Below are 23,246 nucleotides of genomic sequence, written 5' to 3'. Positions count from 1 at the left end.
ATGAAAGACTCCTCATGAGTAAGGACTGCAAGGAACACTCTCTGTGGTACAACAGGGAAGCAAAGTGTGGGAAAGTGTCTTGCCGAGAGCCTCATAAGGAATAACCAACTGGTTGAGCCAGACTCTGAATTCATTCTGCTGACCCCTGGTCACCCACTCAGGCCCACAACATGGTCTCATGTGTTCTGGGAGCAGTCAGGTTAACAACGTGGAAATCATGGCAGTGGGGGAAACTGGCTTTCTCACTGGGAAACATTAAGGGTACAGAAGCAGAGAAAAGGTGGCAACAATTATGAGAATGGCATTTCCTTAGCTTCCTTTCAAACACGGTTATAGCTACCCCTACGTTATCTCACTAAGTTAACGTGGACAGTCTTGAAAACACACTTGTTGTGGCTTTTCATTGGAATCTTAAAGGAAAACATTTGCTGACCTCAATAGAGTAAGCAATTAAATGGGAAAAGAGCTGACTGTAAGTTTCCGCAGATTTTGTTTTGAAAAACAGAGGATGCCTGGCCCCTGTGATTTTTAACATACCACAACTTAACTTCTCTCCCTCCTCATTTATAAAGCTCAGTGATTACAAGGTCAACTTGGCAACTGTTTTTGTAAAGTCTAAATTGTGCTTAGTTGCAGAAAGCTCTGCTCTGGAGGACCCCTACCCCTTCTAGTTCTGGAAGTATGTAATTGGAAAAAGCAGGCCATGCTCTGCCTATTTAAAGCTGTGTCATCCTTTGTGGGGCAGTGAGTCAACACCAGCTAAAACAACATGAGTCACTGCTTAGCAGAAGCCCAAGTGAAGCTGATTTCTATTATACCAATCTTAAACAAACATGATACTTATCCAGACTCTAAAATAGTTCTTATTTGGGAATTAAAAAAAAAAAATTAGCACCAATTTTCTTTTAGAGTCCATGGAAGGACTTTTTTATGTGTCTTAAGAAGGAACTCTCTTTAGTTAACCAAATTTTAACCTGGTTTGTTCTCTCTTCTGTTTCTTCCACTCTCCATCTCCAAACTGTTCATACCCAATTCAGATCATTCTTACTATTTTAAGCTGGATTCAGAGCTATTGCATTAAAATCCATAAAATCATAATTGTAATCTTACAACAGTTTGCTTGCAGTCTTCTTATTTTTCTGGAGTGTAAAAGATTGTTTTAAGGAGGGACCAAGACTGGGAGTAGAGAAATAATTTAGAAGGATAATGCCATTGTTAAGTAAAGATGATAAGGGGTTGTGGGAATACAAAGGAAAGGGAGTAATAGATTCTGGGGGAGGAACAAGCAATGGACTTGGTATTTGATGGTTAAATGCATACTGGGGACCAGGAGAAAATTACTTGAGTTTCTGTTTTGGAGTGTTATTAACTGAAATTGAGAATTCTGGTGGATGAGCAGATTGTAGATGGGGAGATGAGTGTAGCAGGTGAAAATTGAAAATTATACTAAGTGTCTATGTCCAGCTGGTAGTTGGCTCTATCTGCTGGCAGCCTGAGAGGGAAATCAAGGCTGGAAATTCTAAGCTCTTTATTCATGAGAGATGTCTGCATTCAGGAGAGAATTAAAACGAGTACTACGTGTGTGCGATCTGGCAGGGGAGAAAAGAGTGTCTGTAGAGATGGCAGAGGAACAAAGATAGAAACCTGGGGAGCAGTGCCAAATAGGGAAGGGCAGAGCATTGGGAGATCAAGAGACTAGGAGCATTCTGGAAACCAAGGCATTAGGTTCAAAATGAGCAGAAATGAGGAGTGGCTAAATGACCAAAAATGTTAAGACTGAAGATCCCCCCCCCCCCCCCAGGGCTTATTGGGTGGATAGCAGTGAAGATCTTGGCTAGAGTGGGTTTAATGAAGTTGTAGAGGTGGAAGCCAGTTTGCTGCAGGTTAAGGGTGAAAGTGAGGTGAGGAAATAGAGCAAGTAGAACTTATTATAAAAACTTAGCTTATGGGAAGGTGCAGAGGAGAGAAAAGGCAGACTGTAGGGGGGGAGCTTATAAAACTTACCCCCAAAAAGCTGAAAATTCGCTCAAAACCAAGAAAGAAACCTGGATTTCTAAAATGCAAGACTCAAACACATTTGGTCCTACTTAAAATCCGTTGATTTTTGCATATAGGATAAAACTTTAACCCCAGCCCCACAATAGTAGATAAGCACTGTGAAGACAAGCACATAATTTGTTTTCTTCATTGCAGAATTTTTAACTACCTTCCCCTCCCCCCATCCAAGGGCCTGGCGCTCAGTAGAGTCTTAACAAATGGTTGCAGAGGGAAGGTTGTGGAGGCTGAAATGTGGACATGTGACCTGTCCTTTGGTTGGGGAGTTACCAAGGAGGTCTTCTAAAATCTCACCATTACTTATTTTGTGACATCTTCTTCCCTGGCTGCCTCCCCCTCCAATCAAGTTGGTTACGTCCCTTTCTGTGCCTTCTCTACCTCATCCATTCTTCTAGCATTGCACTTACCTTCTACTTAGTAGCAGTGCTTCTATAGCTGACTTCTCTAAAGGCCAAGAATTTGTTGATGTCCAGGGCCATGTCTTATTCATCTCAGTATCCCTCGTCTAATACAGAGCTAGGTACTATATATATATATATATATACATATACATATATATATATATGAACAATTCATAATAATTAATAATCTTTCAACTATATGATGATATTTTCAGAATTTGCTATTATTTTTGACCCTAGAAGTATTAGAAATCTTGAATTGGTATTCTTATATGCTACCTGCTTTCTCAGAAACCACTGAATTAGCCTTTATTCATAGTTTAATGTAAACTCATGGTAATATGCTATGAAGTGAAGAATAATTAATAAAAAAATCTGGTGACAATTGTAAATGAGTATGCCTCAACACATAAAAGTCAGAAAAGGATCATGAAGAGAAGTTAAATAAACCCTCCATTTTAAAGATTAAATTTTGCGTAAGGGTTATTTTACTCATTAAAACAATAACTTAAACTCCAATTTTCACAATAAAGGTGAAGTTGAACAAGCATCTTTTAAGCTCTGTATACCATATATTGGATTCTGGGACTACAAAAATGGTTAATAGTTCATCCTTCGATGAGACCAGATGGACTGGTTAACAGGTTATTTCATCTGCCTCTGAAGTGCAGCTCATTGAGGACAGAAATGCTGCCTCTCCCTCTGTATCCCCAGCGTTAGCCCAGTGGCCCAGTGTGGACACTTGGTATTTGAATTGTGAAAAGAACGATTGAGGAACAATGTGTGGGATGCTCTGAGAGAGCAGAGAATGTTCAACTGCCACTCCGGGTTAGGTTGGTGAGAGAGATACAGTGGTTAAGGAAAGCTTCAAAGGAGTCTGTAGCTAAATAAAGTCTCCAAGAATGACCATAAGCTTCCAGCTATAAAATAAATAAGTCACAGGGATAAAAAGTTCAGCATAGGGAATATAGTCAATAATATGATGATAATGTTGTATAGTGTCAGATGGTGACTGCACTTACATGGTGAGCATTTCATAATGTATCGAAGTGTCGAATCACTCTGTTGTACACCTGAAACTAATTCAACACTTGATGTCAACTACTTTAATTAAAAAAAAAAAAAAAAAAGATGAGCACAGGTCAGTAGGAGGAATGTGAGCAGGAAGTATCTTTGGCAGAAGAGCTTGTGGGAGGAAAAGGCATAGCAGCCACTTCCTGGTATCACTGAGGCTGGGTGAAGTCAGTCTCCTCAAGGAGGTAGAGACCACTCCATGTGCACTTTGGGTGAAACAATTATGGTTGGATCACACTCAGTTCACACCCATCTCTTTATTTGGATAATGAAGGGGTTCCATTGATTAGTTGATCTCTAGGGATTCTTTGAACACTTAATTCTGTTTTTCTCTCTTAGTAGGTTGGAAATGAAGGTAATTAGATAATCCTAGATTTTTAACCAAAACATGGCTTTAGATCTGTACCAATTGCATAATAACACCTTTCCCCTTCTTAATTTTGCTTATTAGTTGATCTCTTGGGTACTTAAGCTGTCTGTACAGTAAGCACGAGTTGTTGTTCACTGTTAGTAGCTTCGGTTACTCAAAGTAGAGTTTGGTTTATTTCAACCAGCCTACTTCAAGTCGGTATCAGTATATCAGTAAGTATTTGTCTTTCAGCCTTTCTTTGAAAAAGAGAGCCTGCCAGTAAGCAGACTGATTTTTCAGATGATCATAAATTGATAGCCCAATTAATAGGAATGTTGGATACCATTTAAGGCTCCCACAGCACTTTATTTTTATTTTTTGTTCTAGTTTAAAGAGAGCATTCATTGGTAACTTACTTTTTTATCCATATTATGTATACTAGATTTAATATTTCTATTTATATTGGTACAAAATTAGGATAAATTTAATGCAATTTGAATAAGCAGAGACTTCCAAGAGGTGTGTGAGCATGTCGTTGAATATTTTCTCTGTGTGTATGTGCGTGTATATGTACGTGTTTAAGTAGGGTTCGCACCCAGCATGGAGCCCAGCGTGGGGTTTGATCTCACTAAGGGAGAGAATACAGGATTTGCTTCGTTGAAGAAAAGGCATGTGGATATGTACTGTGTGATGTGCATGTATTGGTGTATGGATGGGGGTGTGGTCAAAGAGAAGGTGGAGGAAGGGTCCAGTAATTCAGCTTGGAGGTACTGAGGATTGGTGAGGGAAGTAGTAGTAGATTCTATACCCACATTTGCAGGATTTTATTTGTGAAATGGGGTTGGCTTAATGAATGAGTTATTAAAGAAATACCGATTGTTTTAGCCAAAGCAATGAAAATAAATTAATAAAAATACCTCACTTTGGGAGGCTGTCTTCAACTCTTTATAGATACCATATAACTTACTGAAGAATTAATTTTGAAAGAATCAGATTTAAACCTAAATTTCTTTTAGAACTCTCAGTTGATGTACCCTCCCAGTCAAATAACTGATAGAAACTAACTTACACATTGGAGGTAGCTGGCTTAATAATAATCATAAACATACACCAGAATCCTAGTGGTTCGGTCAAAGTCCCAGTCTTCAGACTTCACATTTAGTAGAGCCATAGACAGCTCTTACCCCAGTTAACTTGCCTTGTGGTTGTATGACACAGCTGGGTATCGTGGGTGACAGAGTTTTAGCAGTGTGTGAACAAGAGGCAGACAGGGCAGGCAGAGGGGGAAGACTTAAACTCAACCCTATTGAAACCCCAACCCCCACCGGCATTTTGGCAATTCCATGAAGACCAGAATGTTACTAAGAACAGATTTTGGAGGTCATCTCAAATTTGGTCAGCTGCAGTTAAGCCCATGGCTGCTGGGGTGATGGAATGCAACCCTGTTTGTTTTGGGAAAATGATAAAGAGATTCCGTTACAGGTTTTCTGCCTTCTTTGAATGATGCTACCCCTAGAATAGAATTCTCCACATACCCAACCATGAGTGGACCTGAAATTCAGCAAGTATTCAATTAAATGATCCATTTACTGCAGCAGTACCTAATTTGGGAAACTGTTTTCCATTCAGGAAATTTTTTTTGTTTTTTTTTGTTTCTGGTTTTAGGATGAATTTACTTAAAATCAAATTGTGAATACTGTTGTCAAAATTATTTGATGAACTATTGAAGTGAGATAACTTTTCACAAACTGAACATATATAGCAGATAGGGTCTTTTAATTTGGAGTTCTTTTCATTACTCAAAGATATTTAAATGAAAGCAAAAAGTGATGCAATTTATGTTTTCCTGTTACTTGTGGCTTGGGGACTTGACTTGTATTTTTAAAAAGAGCTATTTTTTATCATGTAGTTCTTAGCTTTTTCAAATTACAGAACTCTTAGAGAATCTAATAAAAGGTTTAGGCCCCTGTGAAAAGCACACATATGTATGTTGTACACATTTGCCTGCATTTGTAGGTAATTCATGAAGCACAAGTTAAGAAGATGTTGGTCAAATTAGCATTCAAAATCCGCCCGCCTCCTTCATCCTGGGGATCTTTACATTTATAGGTCTTATGATCATTTTATATCCCGAGAGGGCTGTTTCCCTGGTACCTAGAGATTAGCTTTGAACAAGTGGAAGGCAAATTCAATATAAAAATAGCCCAGGCTAACCTGGGGGCCAGCTAGAATGCCTGCCGTGTGGGAGGCTGCCATTTGGTTCTGTCTCCCTATAATCAGGACACTTCTGGATGGGCAGTGTCTGTGGCTTGGGCATTTCGGGCCAAGGTGAGAAAGCTGACTGGGCCAAGCCTCAGAGTGCCTAGGCTTACGATTTAATACCTGTTTGAATAGGATATTTCTGTTCTCAGAAGTGAACAATGTTGGCATCAACATTTAATGAGATTATGGCATAAGAAGGTGCTGAGTTTTAGCCACTTCTCAAGGAAGGTGTAGAGGAAGTGGAAGCCTCTCAGTATTTCACATACGATGGGTGGAAATGATGCAAATTGTTGTCTAATAGGAAGACAAAAGAAATGATCCTTTTGACCCTCACACCCACAGTCCAAAGCTCTTTTCCTTATTGGGAGTCTGCTCTGTGTTTCTAGTGCTTTCCTCAGATCCCATGCAGGTGTGTGATCTGCACATGTGACCACCAGTCCTTACTCTTGTGTGCCAAGACAGAGAGAAATGTTTGTTTATGCAAATGAAGCATTTCTGAGATTAGGGATAAAGTTTTTAGTACATCTCTAGCCAATATAATCATAACAACATGAGGCAAAAAAATGTTTGAGCTAGAAGTCAATCAGAGCAAACAACTGATCTCATCTGTTTGTACATTATCTATTCAATAGCCTGCACTACACTCAAAATAGAGACTGAAATAGGTTAGCTGAAGTCTGAGTAGTAAATTAGTAGTGTATCTTTCTAGGAAAGTTAGAGACATAATAGCCAAATAAAATACCACCCTTTCCTACAAATATTCCTTGGTAGCATTATCTGACAGATTTCTGGACTGGACAGATATTCCTTCTTACTCAGGGTTTTCTGTTCTTCCTTGATTCCAGACATCCTGTTCATCAAGTAGTTTACAGGACATTTGAGGTCCCAAGGGTCCTTAGAAAACATCTAGCCTTACTTTTTCCAGTGAGGAAACTAAGATGGTAAGTAACTCAAGCCTCCAATATTCTAATATTGCTGTACCATTATTTTATGGGGAGGACTCATTACATTGTCTCATATTGTCCTCTTGTCATGCCTTTCCATATGACATGTGGCATCATGACATAACATTCCTCTAGTCACAGACTGTCAAATGGGGTGTATGAAACCAAATACGGGTTTTTGTGGGAATGTTTGGCATCCATAGATGTAAAAGTGCACTCCTTCTCAGATGTTGGGATAGAAGTCGTAGTTAGAGTGGGGGGATCAGCCTGCTCTTTGTAAAAGGTTATTTTCATGCTGGAAGACATAATTATTTTGTACTGACAGGTTATTCTTAAGTAGCAGTTGACGTATAGATGGCTTCAAAGATGTACCCTCAGTATACATTTAAAGTTCAGTGAGGACCTCAGGGAGGAAAAAGTGATATCTTTAAAATGTCATTAATTTTTTAAAATAATTCTTGTTGTGCAGTTTTATTGAGAGATCATTGTTATATGGCACTAAGTTTAAAGTGTACAATGTGATGATTTGACTTACCTATATTGTGAAATAATTGTCACAAAAAGTTTAGTTAACATCCATCATCTTGTATAGCTAAAAAAGAAAACAGCAAACGTTTTTTCAAAAATACTTTTAAAGATAAACTTCAGCCCAGTTTTCTTTTCTGGATTCTTTCTTCTGTCTACTGGACTTTCCTGTTTAGAGAAGGCAACTTAAACTCATCATGCCCTTGAAGGTGCCCTGCCCTCTCTCATCTCTGGGTCTGTATACAGAATAATAAATACTAACATTTATTTAGTGCTTCCTATAAAGCTGGCACAGGTCCAAGTGCTTTACGTGAATTAAAGTCCCAAGGGTTTTACTCCTAGGAGGTAGATACTATTTTGCTTCTCATTTTACAGATTGTGAAATGACCCAGAGGGTGAATAATTTGCCCAAGTGAAGTATAGTGGCCTCCCTCCAAAACCTCTGCTGCTGGTTTTTTGAAAATCATGGTGGGACGCCTGGGTGACACAGTTGGTTAAGTGACTGACCCTTCATTTTGGCTCAGGTCATGATCTTCGGTTTGTGAGTTTAGAGCCCTACATTGGGCTCTGTGCTAATGGTGCAGAGCCTGCTTGGGCTTCTGTCTCTTCTTCTCTCTCCCTTTCCCCTGTTTGTGTGCCCGCACACACTCTCTCTTACAATAAACATTAAAAAAAATTAAAACAAAGAAAACTGTGGTAAAATATACATACCAGAGCCTATGCTTCTTAACCACGACACTGTGCCCCCTTTCTGTGCACCCTGCTTCCCTTGCCTGAAGAGCCTTCTCCCTGTTCTTCTTCACCAGGTTAGGGCCTATCATCTTTGGTCTTTGGGTCACAGGTTACATTGTCCAGAAATCCTGCCTGGCTACCTTTTCCTTTTCTCTTCCATCCGGCACCAGGTTATTTCCTTTGTGCTCCCAGTGCACCCAGAGCCCACTGCAACCCTCCATTTATTATTCCAAAAATATTTATGATGTTTCCTCTGTAGCTGCCCCCTGTCTCCCTAAGATCTGGAGCCATTATCCTTATGATCTCAGTACCCAGCAACACGTCCTGTAAATATTTATGGGATGGAGGGAAGGGGATGGCATGAAGTTTCTTCTTCAAAGTTGAAAAACAAAATAATTGACTCTGGTTATAAAACTGATTATAGAAGACAGTTTTGTATAAAGTAAGAAATAGAAAATGAACCCTGAAGAAACACAAGGAAATGATAATCAAGGTCAGGTTCCAGTTGCTTATATTTTCACTTTGCCAGTTTAGCTTGTTAAAAAACACAAACAAAAAAACCCAAAACACACAAAAATAAAAACACAACAGTCCCAGGCTGTGAATTGTGAATGAGAAAGGAAATGCTTTTGTTTTCTGCACTGTAAAAATAAAATTTCCATGACCTCATTGTGCGACAGTCCCTCTTTTTGGAGATAATATGTCTCCTGTTAAAATGCAGCATCTAATTTAGGGCTCAGTAGCTTGGGATGATTCAGAGGATATCACAGACACACGTCTACTCCACTGGGCTGTCTGGAGTATCCACTGGTTCTCTGTGGGGGTGGCCCTGCCAGAACTAATAAGAGCAGCAACATAGATTGATTACAAAATCCTCGAATGCTGTCTCTCTGTAATTGTCTAAATCATGCTTTTTGCTGCTTAATTTTCTTTCCTGATTTTTGTTGGATTTTGTCTTTGAAATTCTCTAGGGTTATGAAGTTAATTGTCAATTGCTAAGACAAGAAGCCAATTTTCCTATTACAAAAAATAGCAAAGTCCCTTCCATTTTGAAGACATATCTCCAAAACTTAAAAAAATTCCAAGCATCTGGCAAATCCAACCTCATAAAATAGGGATTTAATTAGGAAGGATGGAGGGCTACATTTGTAGAACAGACCAATTTGATTATATTTTAACTATTAAATAGATTCATTTTCAGGGTGGTCATTCTTTATTGTAAGCATTTAATTGACATTAAATCATATTAAGAATTTAATTTTAGCTCCCTTTACAAATTGGCCAGTGCCCATTTACCTTTGGTAGACTAATGAGATTTCTACTCTGCCATGTTTTTTATTAATCCCCATTACTACTCTTGGAGGAAAAGTATGAGTGGGGCCAAATGGAATTCTTTCCCCTACTGAGTTCGGCAACGACTATTTCTGGAACTGTTTCAAAAGATTATGAATTCTATCATCAATTATTGTGTCCTCAGACACAAATTCAAACCAGGCAGCAGAACAGACCTTCCTACCTATTCTGATTGGCATCACACTGGCATCACAAGTCAGTAACAAACTGTTGCTTAATGTTCAGATTTCCTGCTGAGCTTTCTCTTGGTCCTCTTTCTCTAGTTTGCTCTCTCACAGTCTTTTCTGTCCACATCTGAAACAATTTGTGTCCTCCATTAACACAGACCTCATGTAGTATGACAGAGGTTCCAGACTCAGCAAAACCAACTGCTAAGTCCACTTCAGCCACTGCACAAAGAGGACCATGTCTAAGCAGAAACGACTGCTGTGAAACAGGCTCTAGAAACTTCTCATCTGGGGTGAGGTCAGTTCTTAGCCTGGGATTGCTGTGTGGTGACACACAGGCTTTGCCTCCTCTCAGCTCAAGAGCACAGCCAGGTAACAATGAGGTCGCTTGTTCCTCTCAACACTTCTTTATCATCTCTGGTCACGGTTCAGGAATGCGGAGGTTAGGCTCCTAAGAAATGCAGTCAGTATCCTCACACCAAGTTATGGGTTTATGTTTTTCCTCTTAATGTGCTCATAGTCATTCAACTTATTTTTGTCTTCGCCCCAGTGATTGGTTACTTTTTTTTTTTTTTTTCTGTTGTTGCTGTAAACACTATACCTGGGAGTATTAGGTAAAAATAGTCAGACCTTTCCTAATAAACCAGTAACTTCTGTATCTTACAAAAATGTCACTTAGTTAAGTGATTCTGAGTCTAGGCTATAATTTGAGAGGGGACAGAGAAATAGGGAACTGGTGCTATCTATGTGCCCAGTGGGAAATAGTACTTTTTTTTTTCTTTTTGAAAGAATGAGTCTTTGAAAGGAACTATGGAATATTTCTGCTTATTTTCAGTACAGTATTACAGTTGTGAAAGCTTAAAGTAAAAAAAAAATACTTTGACATGAGAACGACTCTTCTTGTCTAATTAAAAATAAATTCCTTCATGTTAGCCTTTAAATTTTTTTTAAGGTATTCCTATGTTATCTAATGCAAAGTGACAATAGAATACATATGTTTTCAGTGAGGGAAAATTGAGATCAACTATATATATATATATATATATATATATATATATATATATATATATATATATATATGTATGTAATTATATAATATGTAAATATATATGTATATTTTCTGTTCCCTATCTGTATAATTGATTCAAGGGGATAATGCAATCTTATGATTTACTCTCATATTGTAAAGTTTCCCCTTGTTCTATAACTGCAGACCACAGTTGGAAGAACATCAGATATAAAGCCTCACATAGTTTGATGTTTGATTTGTGATTGACTCTTAAAAATCATTCTTAATAAAATAAATATTTTTAATTAAATTAAAAGACAATATATGGAAGAATGGAATGGAATGAGTTGAGACATCTTATTTTTGTCGTGTTTTGAGTTCTGATGGTCTTCTCAGAAGCGTGGCTACTGCATCTTTCTCACTCTGTGGTCCAGTTTCATCTGGAAGCATTTCACTCAAGCATACTGATTTTTGTCGTAGTAGATTCTTTGTCCATAAAAGACAAAGAGGTTGCTGAAATTCTTCCAGGAGCCTAAGTATATAAAGATGGCACAAAGAACCATGCTCACTTTTCATGATAAAGATTTGGTCAAATTTGGGCCTAAATTAGCAAACTTGTGCTTAAGTATCACTTAAGTATCAATGGCTCTAAAATATGAGCCACAATTGATTCTCTGTTTGCAATGATTTCATCTTTGTTCTTGATGTCTACTTATCTCAAATGAGACCATTTTCATAAAGGAGCAAGGTAACAGATAATTAGGAAGAAGTGACTGTTTAAAATATTTTTATAGAATGAAATATGTAATTTATCTTTGGCCCATGTGACTCTGAAACTGTAAATACTTTTTCTTTTTTACATCTTTAATGAACTCCACTTCTTCCTATTAAATGTGATCTTCAGACCTTATTGCAGTTTCTTCCAGAAGGGTACCACACATTCAGACCGCTTTTATAGAAAGCCCTTTAATGACATGTCATTATCATAGGGAGATTAAACCTGTCTTTGGATAACTGAGACCATTTAGTGGAGCTAAATCATGGTAAAAGCTACATTATAGGGAAATTAAAGATGAATACAGTTATGTGCTGGGTATCATAATCAGGGTAAGCTTAAAAACTGAGATCTGAAGAATCTTTGCTGGCTAAAAAAGGGAGAAAACTGTCAGAAATTTCAAACCATTAAGCAGGATACAGTGGACAGTTGTCTTCCTCATACTAATTCACACTGGTGTGGAACAGCTTTCCAGAATTAGTGATTGGTTATACCCTCCACCATCTGTAACTATGTGGACTGAGACAACAGTAAAGTAATGGAATCCAGTGACTCAGTTCAAGGGCAGGAATTTCCTCCCTTCTTTCTGCAGGTCAGTTTCCTAAGAATCTTCATAATCAATATGGTAAGTGAAGCCCAGAGGCTGGGGAGGTTTATTTGCCAGCTGAGCTTCTCAAGAAGATTATACCTCCGGGTGGATAGATGAATCTGACCCAAAGGGAAGGAGGTCAGGGAGTTTGCATAAGGGGACCATAAGTAAGTAGTTTTTTCAGAAAAATTGTAAAGCAACATGGAGAAAGCATAGGCCTACTAAGGCAGCTGCTGAGTCAGCAGCGTTATGGGAAGCATAATGTGAATGTGAGATTGAATAATGGCTTGTTTCCAAAAAATAACCATGGAGTCCTTAGGAAAGACATGTCATTAGGGTGGTTATCATAGAATAGAAAGTACTGGAATAAAGGCAGTCATTTGGCAGAAAGATTAGAGGGAAGTGAAGTGTTTGAAAGAAGAGGCAGAGAAATGGGAAGAGGTACCACTGAGTTCACAATGGTAAAAGCAACTGATTTTAGGATAAGACAATGAAAGAATCACAGTTATTAAAACCAAATGCAGCACTTGTCAGCTTTATGCAGATATTTCATCTAAGAAAATGAATAAAAGACACTTTAAAATTCATGTGGGGATGAATCAGATCCTGTAACATGTTAAGACAAGTTCGATAGAACACTCCATTTTATGAGCATATATGAATATAAACTAGCATTTACAGAGATAACTTCATATAGCTTTAGGTTCATAGAAACTTTTTTATTATATATATTTTGAGATGGGGAAGAAAGGTGTTTGTTTTGTATTGGTTTTGTCTTTTAGAAGTTTTGGTGATAATCGGTAGTCCTAGTGAATTTTATAGGTAGAAATAACTAAGAGTAAGAATCTTGTTGAATGGAAAGCTTGGGGATGGGATCATACAATAAGAAAAAGATATACATGAAAACAGAATAAATGCTGGACAGCCATTATTGTTGTTGGGATATACCAGTGGCTTCTGAAGTTGCTATAAAGAATAGCATGAAAAATAATGTAATAAAGAGATTGGATATAAATTTTATGCAGTTTGACTTGTTCCATTTACGCTGGTTGTGCATGAGTAGGATGACTATATATTTTACTGTCCATGTGGGACAGTTTGAAAGCAAAAGCAGGTGCTATATAATCATGCCTGGCCAACAGGTATAAACTGGGATTCTTCTGAGCAAACCAGTGCATATGGTCACCCTAAGCCTGAATCCAAATAATACAAAATGTATCCCATGTTTTCTAAAATAAATATCATTCCTGGACAGCATTTGAGCAGTTTCTTTGTGTTGCCAATATACACCAGAAATATCAGTTAAATTAGTATGTGTCTCAACCATTACGGTTCATGTATTGATCACAAAAGAATTGGGGCATTTTGGCCACAAGTCACTGCTAATTTAACTTTCAGCCTCACCGATACTGAAATAATCAACTATGTTAGGTTTGAAAGGAGCAAATCTGGTGAAAGGTGAGACTGCTGGAACCAGACTGCATGGATGAGGAGCCTGGCTCTTCTACTGACTGTGGGACCTTGGCAACTTATCTCGCCTTGCAGGGCCTCAGTTTCCTCACTGAGGATAGTTGTAGCATCTATTTCACGGACCTCTCGTGAGGTAAAGATATCAATGTAAGTAAAGACCTTAGAACATCAACTGCCACATAGTAAGATCTGTATAAGAATTAACAACTTCTCCCCTCATGAAACACCGTTCATGTTTTGCACAGTCCTTTGATCATCACTTCCTACTCCCCTTCCCTTTCCCCTCTCCCTGTTTCCACCTTTTTATTTTTAAAGAATCAAAATGTTTATTTGCAAATGAAGGATTGAAGTCAGTCTTATACAACCATACTTGAAATATATTAGTTAATGTTACAGTATATCTTTTTCCCTTCTAGGTTACCCTGTTAGAAAAATCGAAATGTAATAAATGAAATAAAACACCATTTTTTACTATTTGTTCAGGATCCACAGCAGTCTGACCAAGCCTACACTTGTGGCTAACATAGAAACATCCCACTGAACTAGACACAAGACTTGTAAGAAATTCAGCTTTCTCAAATCAAAAGAACAGATATCTGAGCAACCATTATGATTGTCAAAATAATTTGATGAAAATGTTCTAGAATTAGATTATAGTTATGGTTGTACAACTTGTTAAATTTACTAAAAATATTGAATTGTACATTTAAAATGTGTGAATTTTATGATGTACAAATTATACTATGATAAGGTTAACTTCACAGATGTAAATATGTAAATATATATATTTACAAAATATATATATTAAAAAATATAAAATATAAAATATGATAAGGTTAACTTCACAGATATAAATGTAAATATGTAAATATATATATTTACAAAATATATATATAAAAAAATATAAAATACCTTCTGGGGACACAGGCCCAATGCCTGTATTCCATATAATATCACAGACACGGGGTCATAGTCTTAACCTCCTCATCTTATCTGGAACATTTTGGCCTTGACTGTGTGACACTGAAGTTTGCTTGGGGCTGTTGAAATTATTCCTTTTGTTTAGAGATTCTACTGAAGAGAACTTTTCACCTATTTTTTCTTTCTCCTTGATTTATTATTCTAGCACAGTGGAAATACCCCATTGTAACTAACTTTTATTTTCTCCTGTTTTTCCTTTTTTTTTTAATTGAAAAATCATTGACAAACAATATGTATTGGTTTCAGGTGTACAACCGAGTTCTGTGACATTTATATACATAAGAAATGTTCACCATGATAAGTCTAGTTATCATCTGTCACCATACAAAGTTGTTACAGTATTATTGGCTGTATTCCCTATGTTGTACATTACATCCCTGTGTCTTAATTTATTTTATAATTGGAAGACTGTACCTCTTAATTCCCTTTACCTCCATTCCTTGCCCCTCTGGCAATCACTAGGTAGTTCTCTGTATCTATGAGTCTGTTTCTGTTTTGTTTTTGCTTTTGTTTGTTTTATTGTTTCATTTTTTATATTCCACATATAAGTGAAATCATATGGTTTTTGTTTTCCTCTGACATTTCATTTAGGATCATCTCCTCTAGGACCATCCATGTTGTCACAGATGTGTTGAAAACCTGAGTAATGAAAATAACTCTTACAGAAATATCTAGTGTTAAAATATACTTTCTGACCCTTTATAGAGAATATTTCCTGTTTAATAGTTATCAGAAATGGAAAATAGCAGTAGTTTTGGGGCGCTTGGAAAGTGATTAGTGGAGTGAGCCATTCTGTAACATGGTAAAGTTTGGAAAACAGGAGAAAGCCCTGTTATGTATTCTGTGGAGATACATGGAGAAGATGGGGGACCAGAGCAGGATTGAAAGACAGGAAGGGAAACACATGGAGCAGAACCTAAAGAAGTCAAATGTCTCTAGAGGGAGGCATCAGAAGCAGATGTAATGAGAGCAGAAACTTGGCCAGCATTGCATATTAGGAGTTAGGATTTGAGTTAGGAATCATAGGGACATATTGGTGATTAATACACAGCTTGGATTTACAACTATCTTTTTTTTTAATTTTTTTAATATTTATTTTTTGAGAGAGAGAGAGAGACAGAGCATGAGTGGGGGAGGGGCAGAGAGAGAGGGAGACACAGAATCTGAAGCAAGACCCAGGCTCTGAGCTGTCAGCACAGAGTCCGACGCAGGGCTCGAACCCACAAACTGGGATCATGACCTGAGCTGAAGCCGGATCCTTAGCCGACTGAGCCACCCAGGTGCCCCAGATCTACAACTGTCTTGATGTTACCCTAGGGAAGGAAAATTCTTACAGATTTGGTAAAAGATCATTTAAGTAGTGGTTGTTGTTCTACCTATTTATCCCATTGAATTAAAAATTAAGCAATTACAGAGGGGTGCCTGGATGGCTATATGTCATTGCATTGTAGGTTTGCTAGGAATACTGTTAGAAGATTCAAAGTAAGAAATTCCTATGTCAGACTTAACTGTAATTGTATCAGATGAGAAATGGGAATGGGATGGAATGCTTAAGATCCATACATCGTAAGTAAGTTTGCTCTGTTCTCCTTTGATATAGGGCATAGAGTTGGCTCTAGATAGAGTCTGTTGCTTGCTTGCTTGCTTGCTTGCTTGCTTTTTAATATTATACCAGGAGGCAACAAGGGAGAGAAGGGGAAATACAAATTATCTAGTTTTTCTCCTAGTTGGCTGGTCTAGTTAAAGATTTATAGGTAGACAGACCTGAAAATGAGATTTTATGGTATTTATGACTTTTTCTTTTGCCGTGTATCTGTCCACTGATTGTCTTAGATAAACAAGAGTTGTGGTCTTTAATCAGAGAAGATCAAAGGCAAAATAGGAAATAATTTATTTGTAAGAGTCAGGTAAGGCATAAGACTGCTTTAGATTTGTTCTAAAATAATGTGGAAATTGGGTTTTTACTAAAGTTTTTTTTAATCATACTTCACATGTGACACTGTATAATGTAAGTTTGAATAAAACTTAGCAAGCATGGAGTGGGCTTTTTCTTTTCAGTGCTTACTCTCTTTTCTTCTCATCTTTATGCCACCACTGATGCCTTATATATAATTTGAAAGGAGGCAAATTCAGATATCTTAGCAGATGTGGATTTAGTTCTTACTCTAGACAATTTTTAGACAATAATTGTCTAGAAATTTAGACAATAATTTAGACACAATTACTTAAGTAAGTTTCATAAAGTTTTATTAAAGATTTGGTTGGCAAATTTGGAAAAAGTTAGATTTTTCAAAAAAGAAAAGCTTAGCAATGCACAAGGAAATTCTAATTCTCATTTAGAACATCCTGGTAGTGATCAGTAAAAGCCCCACTTCGGATGGTCTCTATCAATTTATACCTTTTTGGTACTATATATAAAGTTGTGATAACTATCATCATTTCTGTGATTCTCTAATTTATTATGAAAATGTTGCTAGCTTTTACCAAGTCATCCTGTATGATTAACTAAAATATATACAAATATTAAATATAATATATATAAAAGTAGATATAATTAATATATAAAATATACAAGTATGTATTCATTTATATAAATATTTAAAATACATAAAGTAAATATAAATATGTATGTATACATATATATAAATAAGTACAATATTAAAAATATCTAAATAGATGCATATTCAGAGCTTGAACTCTACAACGAGATTAAGAATTTTAAGTAACTCAGAGATGTTAATGGAACATCAGTCTTAAATGAGTGAAGGAACTGAAATTTACAATTCATCAATGACAGGAAATAAACGTGGAAATTACAAGAGCAAAAATGAAAAGTAAAAAATAGGTAACATTTGCACATGTTCACAGATTCTTAGCTGTCTGACCTTGAAAAAAAATTAAAGCTAATACAGAGAGAGACTAGGATTTCACATTCAAGTGTAGAATTCCTCCGCTAAACAATAACCTGACTTTAAATCTCATGCACAAGTTGCTGCTCCCCATGGATTTTAAAGTCAGAATGTCCTGCAGTCAAACTTTTGGTCACAGGTGGTTGATTCTTTTTTCAAAAAGAGATTAATTAAGATTGTAATCAGAACTTTGTTTGGTTCAACAAGAAGTTATGCTAATTGTTGGTTCTTTTCTGGGAGAGAGACATCAGGAATTTTAGGGGTGTAAGAGGAACTTAGTATCAAAAGATTTGCAGAAGGAATTTACACAGAGTATTCACTATGCTAAAAAATGATGTGAATATTCTCTGCAATGGAATTATATCAAAACTATGTGTGCCCATGCAAGTTCAAACAGACAAAACTCTTGTGGAGAACTACAGCTTCCCCCCCCCTTACAAATGTTGAGCATCTGTAAAATTTGGATAGCCATAAATTTGCAGATGTGATTGTTTTCATCCTCCAAGTAAAATTTTTAACAGTTTTTTATACTGTGATTAAAAGTAAAAATAATAAATTTCATAAGAGAACTATCAGAGGCAAGATCTTATCCTAAAAATAAGACTGTAATGTCCACCCCACCAAGAGATTCTTAAGTCCAGGTCAGAAACAAACTCAGAATTCAGCAAGCACATAGTAAAATTATGTAGTATATTGATCATACAGTAAAATACTGAAAGTTAAATGCACAACTTCTGTGGAATTGTTTTAGAAAAGAATTTTTAAAACTAGTAAAAAGTTGATCTTTTACTGACATTTCTATGGTTTTAAAAACATTCAAAACACTTTCTAAGGTCACTGTCAGTTCCTTAGCAGTGTGAACGATTCCCAACTAGAAAAAGGGATTACTTTATTAAAGCAATAATTAGAGTTGATTTCAAATTTGTTATTATCCAAAACTGACCTGCATTTACTTTAAGTATTGCAGTAGAACTTTCCCTTTAAAACTGCTCTCACCATTACTATTTGCTTTACATTCTAATCTTTAATTTATATGAAGGGATTTGTTACAGTTAGTCTGGGTCAGTGACCGAGTGCCTTCAAAGGGATACAACACCGAAATGGGCCTTGTTCTTACCTGGATTCATTTCATGTTACTGTGATTTGACCTGGCAATTAAATGCATAAGTACTATATATCCATTTTAGGGGTCCTTAGGATATGGGAATATGTGTTCATGAGATTATACTTATGTTTCTGTCTACATCAACCTTTATTTTTCCCAGGTTAGACTGCAGACTTTAAAATGCATGGATACATGTACAAAAGAGTGCATACACTGTACAGTTTTATTCATATACTGTACAAAAATAGCCAAAACTAATTTATGGTATCAGAGGTCAAAATAGTGGTGTCCCTAGGGGTGGCAGCGAGGGCAGTTGGGGTGTGGAAGGGATGTGGTGCCATGGTTGAGTATCTCATTAAAGGCTCAGCTTCCTCGTTTGTAGGAAGGTGTTTGATAATATGTGTAGAGTTCTTGACACATCCTGTGCCGTATAATAAGAGTTTAATAAGCAACAGGTACTATCAACAGCCAGTGATCTCCTGGCAGTCCCATAGGTTTCTCAAATTCAGAATGTCTATTTGACTTTGTCATCTTCCTTCACCATCATCTACCCACCTCCTGGTACCATGGGAATCATTCTCCTTTCCCCCTGCTCCCCATCAATCACAAGGTCCATTGATTAGCTCTCCAGAGTGTGTCAGTTTCTTCCCCAAGGCATGTTCAAGCCATCAGTCTTTCTCACTTGTCTTATTTCAAATGTCTCCCCCCCCCAAACAAAACAAAACAAAACAAAATAAAACAAAACAAATGTCTCCCAGGTGCTCCCTCTGCCTCCAAAAAACTCCTTACAATGCAGACAGAATGATTTTTCTAAAATGGAGTTCAGTCATGCCACATATGCACCTTACTTGAAATTCCAAAATGTTTCCCCATTTCCCTGAGGATAAAATCCCACTGCTTAATATACAAGCTCTCTTGTAAGGCCCCATGGCCTGATTTGCTTCTCCTTCCCTCTCTAGCTTCAGCTCTCGCTATTCCCTCTTTATAATCTATACTGTAAAAGGGTTTAGATTCACTCAGTTTCTTTTCAACATGCTACACCATCCTCTTTTTTTTTTTTTTTTTTTTTTTTTGAGAGAGAGAGAGAGAGAGAGGGTGCATGCGAGCGTGGGAAGGGCAGAGGGAGAGGGAGAATCTTAAGCAGGCTCCATGCTCAGTGCAAAGCTCCATCCCAGGACTGTAATATTGTGACCTGAGCCAAAATCAAGAGCCACTTTAACCTACTGAGTCACCTAGGCACCCATATACCATCCTCTTTCAATTCATAGGTTGTTAGAAATAGTAACATTTCTAATAGTAATATTTATTTAATAGTAATATTTCTGTTAGAAACAGCCCTCGTCTCTGTGCCTCTCCCTGCCTTCCCCACTGTGAAGGGCTGAACTGTGTTCCCGCAAATTCATATGTTGAGGTCCTAACACCCAGTACCTCAGAATGTGACTGTATTTGGAGATAGGGCTTTTAAAGAGGTAATTGAATTAAAATGGGATTATTCCAGTGGACCCTTACCCAGTCTGACTAATCTTACAAGAAGAGGAAATTAGGACACATAGTGGCACAGAGGGAAGACCACATGAAGACACAGTGAGAAGATGGCCATCTTCAAGCCAAGGAGAGAGGCCTCGGGGGAAATCAACCTGCTGACACTTTGATATTAGTCTTCTAGCCTCTCAAACTGTGAGAAAATACATTTCTATGTGAAAGCCACCCACCCTGTGGAACACTGTTATGACAGCCCTAGCAAAGTAACGTATCTGTAGTGAATCCACTCCCATTTTTCAGGACTAAGCTTCGAAGCCACTTCATCTCAGACGTTGCCTTAGACGTTGCCTGGGTTAGACTGGCTGCCCTTCCATGAGACACATCACATTAGGGATGCATTGGACACTCACTGTGGGCCAGGCCCTGTTCACAGTGCTGTACCTGGTGCCACGCATTTAATTCTCAGAACTACTTTAAGAGGGAGGTAGTTTTGTCATCCTACATTTACTGATGAGAAAACTGGGGAGGAGAGGAGCTATCAGCCATACACTCATGTACAAAAGACCCAGTCTCTTTTCTTCAGTTCTTGTCAAGGTAGAATATTCTTAACGCAAGTGTTCGAGTTTAACCCCAGTTTAGCTTTATTTACCTCATCATAGCGTTCGTCTAACATATTGCAAATACTTGTTTCATTTTCTTCTTTGCTAGTCTCTAAGTTCCAGGAGCACAACTCTGCCTGGACTTTTTCCTGCCAATCTGCTGGCCAGTGTCCAGCTCAGCGTGTGGCCTCCTGGTATCTGTGGGATGCTCCCAGCTCCGAGACTGAGGCGAGTGGGCTGCTAGAGAGGTCCTGCGTGGCCTGCAGATAGGGAAGGAGAATGGCAGCGGTGCTCTTTTAGGAGGGAGAGAGGGTGAAGAGGCAGGGGTGTGGCTGAGAGGACTCAAGTGGGCATGGCGTCTCGTAACTTCTCCCTCTTCTTTCGCTACGGTGCTTGCAGTTCTGGCTCTTGGGGTCAGGGAAGGAAAGTATGAAAGCAGGCAATTATCAAGAAATATTACATATCCATTCTGTATCCCTACATCTGGTTGACTCTCCTTTGGCTGTTTGTTCTTTTGAAACTTTAAAGAAAGTTTTCTTCAGAAATTTAGGATATGGGTGATAAAATCTAATTGTACACAATTTAATTTGGAAAATCCATGGAAAGCGTCCACATAAACATAAAAGAGTGAGACTGAATAGCTGCAGTGAAATGAAAGGCAGAAAGCTCTGTTACTGAATGATTTGATGTTAGAAAAAAAAATACTGCAGATTGGCGTGTTTTCTAGGATTTCACAAGCACTTCCTGTAATTCAGGGTCTGTTAACATTGGCAAATGGGCCTGTGTCCAGATCTGGGACCCCCGTAAGAGCTGAGCCAGGTTAGTTCAAAATTGAACTTTCAAGGTCTGAGAAACGTGTGTGTGTGTGTGTGTGTGTGTGTGTGTGTGTGTGTGTGTGTGTGTGTTTTGGTTTTTTGGGGGGTTTGGGGGTGAATTTTTTTAAGTGTTTAGTGTTGCCAATTAACAGGGATAGATAAGAAAAGAGTCTGCCCTCAGAGGGTTTTCAGTCTAGTGAAAGAGGCAGATGTGAGAGCAAATAAACTTAGTGGAGGAGAAAGGGGCTGGGGTAGAATATGGTCAGGACCTGGGGCACAAAGGAGGCAGCAACCATTCCTACCTGGGGAAATAGAAGAGCTTTGCGGAGGCGGTGGCCTTTTGCAGCTGAGTGCTTGAGAGAAACACGTGAAACAAATACAGTTCCACTTAGAGGTAAAGCTCATCATTTCGCACAGTTTTGGGGGCACATATAAAACTTCTCTGAGAAAAAGATCATTATCAAAAGTGACTTTCTAAAAGTTGATACTGCTGGAATCCAAGTATACCTACTTTCTAACACTAGAGTTTATTTTTATTGTATTCTTGGTGTGACTTCATTTTATTTATTTACTTCAATTCAGTAATTCAGTTCAACATTTATTGAACACTTACTTTGTGACCTATCTGAGGGGGTACTCAGGCTCCACACTGACTTCCCCTTAGATTTACATAGGCAATTCACATAACCCTTTTACCCTCAGGTTTTCTATTCCTTACAAATAAGGAGAATAACACATAATGCTATAAATGTACTTTATGGGTAGATTGTCAAAATTTAATTAGAGAAATGGGAACCTGTAGCATGGTGTTTGGCCCAATCTGGGAACTCAGTAAATATTTGTGTTCTCCCCTTTCCCTTTCCATAAGTCAAATAACATCATCCAGTGATTACATGTTCCTTGCAGGTCTTCTCTTCAAAGAGAACACCCGAGCAAGTGTGATTGTTCTTGTCATATGGATGGGTTTACAGGGAGGTTGTGTAGGTAGATGTAGCATCGTTTTCTCATTCTAAGATAAGGGGATTGTTAAGTTTTGTGTTTAGAGCTGAATTGGTGTCTTTCCGGAAACCAGGCATCTGTGCCTGACACAGCTCTACCCTTGCTTACCTGTCAATGTAACACCTTCTCACAGGCTCTTACTGTGCTGCTTGCAGATGCACTGGTAGGCTTGGGAGTGTGCTACTGTATTATTAGAGAGGCTTTTCATCCCGGCAAGTTGACCTGCTGGCCAAGAAGCTCACAGAGCCATGTTACTGTTTCCTCATGCTATATTTTTCCTGATTCGGCATATTATACCTATAGAGACCCCCCCCCCCCCCCACTCCCCGCAGAAAAATCATTCCCAGGAGTAGAAAACTTGTAGAAATACAAATTCCTGCCATGTGAAAGCAGGGGTAGTAAACTGGCACAGTGGGAGATTACTCATCAGTTTGTACAGCAGCAGAGGCTAGCTGTCTATTCCTGTACCTCGAACATCATTGGAAGCCTAGCTGTGTAATTCTGGGAAAATTACTTAACTTTTCTGTGCCTCATACGACATCAGAAGCCTAGCTGTGCAATCTTGGGCCAATTACTTAACCTCTTTGTGCCTCTTACAGAGTCAGAAGCCTTGCTATACAATTCCTCCTCTGTAAAATGATGTTAGTAATA

General features: G+C 37.9%; 1 protein-coding gene across 7 annotated transcripts in view; it reads left to right on the top strand.

Annotated features, from left to right (window-relative positions):
- The window catches only part of ARHGAP28 (Rho GTPase activating protein 28), a 222,855-nt gene that overhangs the window by 45,158 nt on the left and 154,451 nt on the right, over nt 1-23,246 (top strand). The window contains exon 2 of one of the 7 annotated variants that reach the window (XM_053902405.1): nt 6,987-7,082. The exons of the other annotated variants lie outside the window; for them this stretch is intronic. The gene's annotated coding sequence lies outside the window, so the exon portion shown is untranslated. The remainder of the gene's footprint in view (nt 1-6,986; nt 7,083-23,246) is intronic. 7 annotated transcript variants of the gene reach the window in all.

The sequence above is a fragment of the Panthera pardus genome, unplaced genomic scaffold (genome assembly GCF_024362965.1).
Source record: "Panthera pardus isolate Hobbes unplaced genomic scaffold, ASM2436296v1 HiC_scaffold_15, whole genome shotgun sequence".
Classification (NCBI taxonomy): Eukaryota; Metazoa; Chordata; class Mammalia; order Carnivora; family Felidae; genus Panthera; species Panthera pardus.
The sequence above is the reverse complement of the archived record's forward strand: the minus strand, read 5'-3'. Positions and strand labels throughout refer to the sequence as shown.